Below are 6,679 nucleotides of genomic sequence, written 5' to 3'. Positions count from 1 at the left end.
TTCTTCACGGTTTCTGTTCAACGTCCCACGCCTGGTCAGTAGTGGAGCTGGATCTGGGGGTATCTAGTCGGTAACATATTGATACATCATACTCATGAACATATCATCCTCGTCGATATCATGATTGTATGGATGGAACGGATAAGAATGTTCCATTTTTTAATTAAATAGAGTAATAGAAAAAAATGAAATTGAAACCAATAGTAATTGTTGAAGGATTTGTTGGGGTTGGAAGATAAAATGAAGATAAAAATGTTGTGTATTTATATTAATAGAGATTTTTTTTCATGTTGGTGACTGTTTGCAAACGGTCGAATATTTAAACGTTCCAATCAAATTAGTTGTTTCCTCTCGTCACCACAATAACATGTGTCAACATAACACCTAATAACGCAAGGGGGGCGCAGTGTTTCGGGCGTTATAACGCCGTTTTTGTATGTCCACGTCGGAATAACTACAACTCCCATTGCCCACTCCTAGCCGTCTAATGCTTCTGACACCTTAAACACTTTTGAGATTTTCATATAAATATCATTCTCAAGTAAACCTTATAAATAAGTGGTAACTACATCCATTGGACGCATCTCCAGTTTTGCATGTGTTGTCATAATTATTAAATAACATAATGTAATTGCATCAACTACATGAGAGTACGTTTCTTCATAATCAATTTCGGGCCTTTGGGTAAAACCTTGTGCAACGAGTCTTGCTTTATACCCCACAACTTCATTTCACTCGTTTCTTTTACGCACAAATATCCATTTGTGTCCCACTATCATACTCCGTTTGGTGTACAAACTACAAGTCCAAAGCCATTTCGTTGAGTAAGGGAATTAAACTCTTTATTTATTGCATCCTTCCATTTTGGCCGATCTTTTCTATTCATATATTGCTCAATAGATTCAGGTTCAAGATCCTTATTTTGTTGTTCTAAATATTTTACTATAAATGCATATACATATCAAACATAAATTTACATTCTTCTTTAAGGATCCATTTTTGTGCGGTGAGGTGGCGAATGGATACATAAACTGCACATCTAAATGTCTTTAGATGTTAAATATTTTGTTCATGAACGCAAACCAATTGAATAGGGGATAACTTATAATAACCAAGGTCGTAAAAATCGTTCGGCGGTTGACTGGGGTCAAACGATTAATTGCGGACCCTAAATTACTAATAAAACTATTTTAAAACTTAATATATCCTAAGAAAATTAGTATTTTTGAAAATTTAAAAATTTAAAATATTTGTTAAAATATTTGAATATTTAAAAATTAATTTTTTTGAAATTTAGTAAATTTTGGTGTAATATTTGAAATTTTGAAAATTTGAATTTTAAAAAATATTCTCGCCTAGGAGCACCAAAGACCGCCAAGGAGCGCCGAGGACTGCCTAGCCCGAGTTTGACTGATATTGACCAATTCTGTCAAGCACCCCTAATCGTAATCAGTTGTGGACCACCTACCGCCTAGGTCGGTATTTACAACATTGATGCGTATAAGTGATGTTGCATGTAAAATTACATGTCCCATGTCGATACAGGAAGTTTAGAATGTATTTGTAATGGTCTTGCCCTTATTTGAAAGTGTTTGATTAACGACTAAGCTAGACCATTTTGCGCATTAAAAGCTTGTGATGTAAATTCTCCAGCATTGTCAAGTCGGATTTTCTCAATTGGGTAACCTGGAAAAATGTCATTAGGCGGATTATTTGTGCAAGTAATCTTGTAAAAGCAAGATTACAACTAGACAATAAGGACACATGCGACCATCTAGTGGACGTGTCAATTAAAACCATAAAATATCTAAATTAGGGGTGACAATTTATGACACGACACGACAAAAATACACGACACGAAACGAAATTGGGACGAAATTGAAATTTGAATTCGTGTTCGTGTTAACTTTAAAAAACACGATGTCGTGTCGTGTCGTGTTCAAAATTTGACACGAAATTGACACGATTTAGTAGTTCTTTATCGTATTTTTCGTGTTTGTCGTGTTATATTTGATAAAGTATTCTTTAAATAAACTAGTTTTTAGTAAATGTTATATTTTTCGTGTCGTGTTGTGTTTGTCGTTTTTTAGTTCATTTGTTTTCGTGTTAGTTAAAAAAAACACGACATCGTGTCGTGTCGTCTTCATGTTACATAAAACCTTGTCGTGTTGTGTCGTGTCGTGTTAGACAGAAACACGAAACGATAACATGATTTGTCACCCCTAATCTAAATAGTACACATGGTGGATGAATTTGGTCCACATATATTCCCTTGAATTCTTTACAAGAAACTAGGACTTTCATACCCAACTTTGTTCAATGATAGACAAGAAATTAATGTTTCTTGAGAGCATGCATCACAAGACAATTCATTAGCTTGGAAAATCTTCTGGTTTTTCAAAGAATGACCAGTTGAAGTTTCAATTATTTTACGCATCCTAATTGATCTGAGATGGCATAACCGGTCATGCCATGACTTTGAAGGTGTTATCATACTATTTATTTTCAATAACATATGATTCAATCATTCTAATATTTGTGTAATACAATCTGGAGGATAATACGGGTAACTTTTCCTAAAGACTTTTCTTACCCGATATCATTTTTGTAATATGGAGATACTCTTAATTAGCATCATTAGTTGTTTCAACATAACATACATTAGACCGAATTTCCCAAAGACTTTTCTTACCCAATATCATTTTTGTAATATGGAGATACTCTTTATTTTGAACAAGAACTAGAAATTAGGGTTTCTTAGCCACACATGACTAAGAACAAATCAATAAAAAAGAAAGATGGAGTTGGAAATGTTTAATGCTTACAAATAGAAATCAAAAGTGTTTACAATGATTAAAAACCTTCAAGAACTCCCAAAATCGCCAGAAGTTGCTCTAGAAGCCGTTCCCCCTTGTCAAATGGTGATTTCCTGCTTCTTAACCCTTGGTCATGTGCTTTCCATAAGGCCATGCGTTTTTAGCATGACCATGTGTTTTTAGCGTGACCATGCATTTTGCAAAAACTCCAATAAGTCTTCAAACTTTTCTTAGTGTTCAGTCTAACTTCACTCCTAGTCATGTTGCTCAAATATAAGATGAAAAGGAAAAACACGAATTGTGTTGGCGTGACATGGACCGTGCTTCAAAAGTGGTCATTTGCTATGATGAAATGCAGCTACTCGGGTTGTGTCTTCAAGTTCTCTACAACTACACAATCGGTTCATCTTCTCTTCATGCTCCAATGCTCCGCGCTCCATCATCCAAGCTCCATGATCGCCTCCATAGCTCCAATGCTCCATGCCACATAGCTTGCAAAATAAATTAAAAGATAGTGAAGTACTAAACATTATGAATAAAACATGTAAGTGCCCAAATAGTTAACTAAATGCAAGAATTAGGAAGTAAAATGCAATGAAAAAATAGGAATAGACGTGCAAAATAGGTGCATAAAATGCACCTATCAAATCTCCTCAAGCTTAGACCTTTCTTGTATTCAAGAAAGAACAAAATGAAGAATAACCGTAGAGAAGATGATAGGTGATTAAAAGGAAACTAAGACGAAAAAATTGGAAAGAACCTAGAAGGCACTAAGACCCAATCCATGCAAGGAAAAACATCAGAAATAACATACGTACAAAAAGGACACAAAACTAAGAAAAATAAGATTAACAAAACTTATATTTAAATAAATAAAAAATAAAAAATTGATAAATAAATTTTTTTTATCCGAACTTCATAATTTCGTTTTTTTTCGATCACCAGGGGTATGAAAGTCAATTACCAATTATCATAATACAAAATATTGTCCATTTATTGTTCTCATTTTAGGAAACTCTCAATAGAGTCAAACCTTGTACGTTGTCCTTTAAAGGATAATTATAGGCTCGAAGTTCAAAATGAAAGGGCCATGAGACTTCATGTGAAAGTTACCGATTCACTGGTTTTGAAAATGTAGACATATTTTTTAACTGGAACCGCTGCTAAAACTCCCTTAGTGTCCTCAAGGCTGAACCAACCTTGCACTCTATCCCACTGCTTATTGTCCATCTCAGGCTTACTCTCAAAGGTACCAATCATTGTATCCACCCGAGGTCTTTTGTTGCTCACGTCTTTGATCTTTAACTTGCTTTGCTTTAACTTTGATTTTCGCTTCTTTGAAGTTGCTTTCTTTTGTTTTTTTTCGTTTTGTTTTTTTGAGATTGCCTTCTTTTGATTTGGATTGCTTTGCTTCTAAATCTCTTTGGTGTAAGACTTGACTTGTGGATTCTTTCTTCAGTTGTAGCTTTATTGTTAACTTTGGCTTGGTTAGTGCAATGACCAACCAAGTCTTCAATACTTCAAACGACATGTGAATAGGTGGATGCATTGAAATCCCCTTCAAGAGGTCTACCCAAAAATGATTCTAAAGATGGTTGACGAGTTGTTTCAAGCAAGAGTTGGTGTTTAAGTATCGGGTTTTAAAGAGCGCAATATTTTCAAAAGCTGTTTTACCCTCCTATACTCCATAACTCAACACCTAAACTCATCTACCCTCTATTTTTGAGTTACCAAGCACATGATGAGGAGGACGCCTTCATGTCTATCAACAAGATACATTTGAAGTGAGGAGTTATTTTATTTATTTATTTATTTATTTTTGATGTGTTTGGACTTCAAGGCGATGAACTACTCGACCCCCTTATGATTGATGGGTCAATTTTTCTGATTTTTTTAGAAATTGTTTTGGATGTAATGCAGAAAATGAGATGAACAACTTAAAAATTAGAATAGAAAGAAAATCTTTTTGGAATTTTTATAAATTTTTAGATGAAATGCAAACTAAGGATAAGTTGAAAAGAATTTTTTTTTTGTAATTTTTGGTGATTAGCAATATGAAATGCAAAGGAATAAAATAAAAATGAAAATATTTTTGTAATTTTTTGGATGGTTTGAAATGAATTCACTTAAAAAAAATGAAAATAAGAAAAAAAATATCTTTTTGGATTTTTTTTTGATTTTTTTGGTGAAATGCATGAGAAAACTAGAACCTATTATACAAAGACCTCTCCCGGTGCTTAAGATTAAGCATAATTGCCAATGCTCAGAGAGGGTAGGGCAACCTACTGACCGCGGAGGGTCCAACATTGCAGGAGCTGCATAATCTCAGAATGGTTATTTTGTACCGTTTGTGTCAATTACTAAATGTATGTGTTGGTTGCAGAAAAATCATCGTGAATGTCGACAACAACTTGATCAAGGAGATCAAAACGCCTCATTTATGTGTGATGGTCTAAGTCTCCTGACGGGTGTAGATGTAATGTGCAGTCTTTACCGAGGTAGCAAAAGTGGACCCCCTGCATTGTAAGGAGCAGAGTGAGCTAGGGGAGTGGAGGGAATAGCACGAGTTTCGTCTTCATGGTCGAAGATCATTTGCTCAGGAACACGCGAGATGGGCTTGGGAGAGCACATAATGGAATTTGCAGAAATATTATTTGTTAGACACCACTAAGTCTGAGTAATGTCCTGCCGGAGCTAGAGGAAGCTGAAATATCCATCATGAACTTGGAAATGAGGTTTTTTCTTCACCAACTAAGACTACCGTCAATCTCTTTGCGGAAGAAGGATGAGGCCTCAAGGACATTGGATGTGAGGGCATTGGCGCCTTATGTGATTTTATCGATATTATGTCATTTCTCCTCAAAACATTCGACACAAGCAAGGCGAGTGGTGAGATAAGTGACTATCCCTCCACAATGTCCGGTGTCGGAATCACTAGTGGAAATCTTGACAAGTTCGAATGCAAGAAAGGCACTAAAATGTGGTCTTTTAAGGCCGTTGACCATGCACCAAAGAATTTCTAGCTCCATCTTACCGGCTCTACTTACGTCTTCTTAGGAAAATGATGACATTAGAGATAATTCGGAGGGCCACCCTTAAGACTTGATGAATGATTTGAGTAGCTTTGGCGAATCGAGCTGTAACATACATGTTCAATTATCGTGTTTTGTTAGTTTAAAAAAATGAACATTATTAAATAGTATATGGTTTTGAGCATTGAGTTCTAACAAAATAGTTTTATGAGATTTGAAGTAAAACTTTGTTTAGAATCATTTGGGAAGTATTGGAAGTCTTATGACATTCCAATCAAAAAGTCAAATATCAAAATTAACGAAAATATAAAGTTGGAAATAAGTAAAAATAATGTTATTGAAAGTTGTAGATTATCTCGTTAGAAACATTTAGACGAAAACCTCACTGAAATCTGAGTTATAACAAAGAAGTTATGACTTATTGAAGTTTCGTGACAGAATCGGCACGACGTCATATGACGTAAAAAGTGAGTTTACGATAAACTACTTTTTAGCCTTTGTGATCTAAATGAAAGTCGTAGTATTCGTTAAACCGAAAATTTTCATAAAAAGAACGTCCAAATCGGACTTCGTATAAGGAAGTTATGATTTTTCTAAAATTCGGCATAACAGTACACAGCCCGAAACTCGAAATAAAGATCGAGTGATTTTTAGCTGACACAACCTAAACGATAATCAAAGATCTCGTCAATAGTAGTACAACGGTAAAAAGACAGACGAAAACATACGTCAGATGAAGAAGTAATGAATTTTCAACGGACTTTTCCTGTCCCGGCCTGTTAAAAATATAATATTAAAAAAAAAAGTCAAAATAGCCGACAGAGTCTAAAA

This window comes from Lactuca sativa, chromosome 3 (genome assembly GCF_002870075.4).
Source record: "Lactuca sativa cultivar Salinas chromosome 3, Lsat_Salinas_v11, whole genome shotgun sequence".
Taxonomy (NCBI): Eukaryota; Viridiplantae; Streptophyta; class Magnoliopsida; order Asterales; family Asteraceae; genus Lactuca; species Lactuca sativa.
This window is presented reverse-complemented; position numbering follows the sequence as displayed.